A 2,323-nucleotide genomic window follows, 5' to 3' on the forward strand; every position below is an offset into this window, starting at 1 on the left:
ATGAAAGAACACTCTGAACCAGAATCAATAAGTGCTCTAGCGGAATAGTTCGTACCATTGAGATAAATGTTGACGCGTGCTGTCCCTAATAACACACCTGTGTTTGTATTCGCATAGCAAGACTTCACGTTTTTGCTTGTATGCTTGTTTGACTTTGTTGAATTGCGTTTGGCTTGGGCCTGATTGGATGTTGATGCAGAATTAGTCGCAGAATCCAAAGAGGTCCCAAGTGTCGTTGCCTTTGTTTGAGCTGTCTCAATATGAAGGAGCGTGTTGTGTCGCGAGTGGCACTTTATACAATTAAATGGGTTTGTGCATCTTGACACGGTATGTCCAGTACTAAGACAGTTCAGGCACCATTTTTTGCTTTTCAAAAAATCGATTCTATCAGCAGGTGTTTTGTTGAGGAATTGTGGACAGTTGCGTAACTTGTGCTCATTAGTTTGGCACATTTGGCAGGTGAACTTGCTCACGCTTGCCTGAAAGGCTCCTAGCCTTTTAGTGTTAGCTTCCTGGTGGTGCCGTGCGGGTTGGTGCTTTGGAGCTTTCACAGTTGTTGTACCCTTTAGCCCCGCTAGAGTTTCCAAAGTTTGGAATCTATTGGATAGGAACCTGTCCATATCCTCCCACTTTGGAATGTCAGTTTTCTGGTCTATGGTCTGTTCCCATAGGGCCAGTGTACTTTCTGGAAGCTTCGTTGAACACAAATATATAATAATTGCGTCCCAATTAGAGATGTCAATTTGATGACTTTTTAGGGACGATAAACAATTATTAATCTCGCGCTGTAGGTTTTTAATTGAGCTACCACACTCAGATTCCACTGTATTTAAGCTAAATAAAACTTTTAATTGTGTGTTAACTAAGATACGTTTGTTTTCGTATCGCTCACACAGGTTTTTCCAGGCTGTCGAAAAGCCTTCATGGGTAAGTGGGCACTTTCGCACTATGTCTTTTGCCTCCCCTTGTGTTTTATTGTTGAGGTGAACTAGTTTCTCAACTGGGGTGAGGCGCTTGTTCAGGATGTAGATGGCCGTGAACATATCTCGGAAAGTTGGCCATGAGAGATAGTCGCCCTTGAACACATCTGTATCGCACGGTGGCAGGTGGATATTGTGTTCTCGGACGGACCGATCCTCTACATCTTTGTTCGCTTTGGTTAGAATTTCAACCTGAGAACCAATAGCAGACATGCACCTAACATAGCTTTGAAAGGAAATCTTATTCTTCTTTTTTATGGCCTTAGCATCATCCTTAGACAATCCCTCATTGATAAGCTTATCGTAAGCTGACTTTGTTTTTTCCCACAAAGCTTTTAACTCGTCTTGTTGAATAGCAAGACCATGTTTGTTTTGTTCTGCGGCGGGTATGCCGTTGTAATCAGATTCAAACTCTGTTACAGCTTCTGCCAAAAGAATATACGAATCCATTGTTTAACGTGTTTACCCTGACCGAAGTATTAACTGTAATGCCCAGATAGAATCTATAGGATTTTACACACTTAATCTTATTGAAGATTAGAGGTTGTATGCGCAAGAGAAGTTGCCAATTTTTTACCCACCGGAACTTGCCACTTAAATGTATACCAGAAATCCAACGAATTAAAAAGATGCAAAATAGTTTGTATTGCGAAATATATTCGACACTTTATTAAAATGTAAACCTTTTTCTTCTAGAATTATTGTTTACTAACGACTCGCCACCCAACTGTGCTGACTAATATCTACGCGCTTTGATAAGCTATGCAAGGTACGCAATAAGGTGTAAATAATATACGTGGTAAAATCGTGATGTGTGCAACGTACGCAGCAAATTTTAATAAACAGAGTGACCACTTCGATGAGTGCAACGTACGTAGCAAATATATATGGTAAACAATGTGCAATGTATGAGTTGAATCGCTTATGCGTAGTGATTTAGTGAAAATCTACAATTGGTCCAATGCAAATAACAAAATTTAGAGGTTATGTATCCTCGAAACAGTGACAGTGTTCGCAAATATACAAAAGAATGTAAGCCAACTAAGAGGCGCAGTGAAAAAACGATCAGAAAAAATGAAGGTTATGATTATGGACTGTCAGTTTAAACAAAATCTAAATCCTTCATTAACAATATTAAGTGATGCGGATCACTGACGTGAGTGTGTATATACGAGTGGTTGCAAGGTGCACTTATTTTTGGTTGCCGTGCGCGGACGTAATTTGAACCGAGACTTTAAAAAATGTGCAGCAAACCAACGAGTACTGTGTGACACTGTGTGTATGTTTATGTTGCAAAGAACACCTAATTGTGGTCGCTGTTGTCACTTGCGGACGGACAGACT

Source organism: Rhagoletis pomonella, unplaced genomic scaffold (genome assembly GCF_013731165.1).
Source record: "Rhagoletis pomonella isolate Grant_MI unplaced genomic scaffold, Rhpom_1.0 Rhpom_scaffold_05275, whole genome shotgun sequence".
NCBI lineage: Eukaryota > Metazoa > Arthropoda > Insecta > Diptera > Tephritidae > Rhagoletis > Rhagoletis pomonella.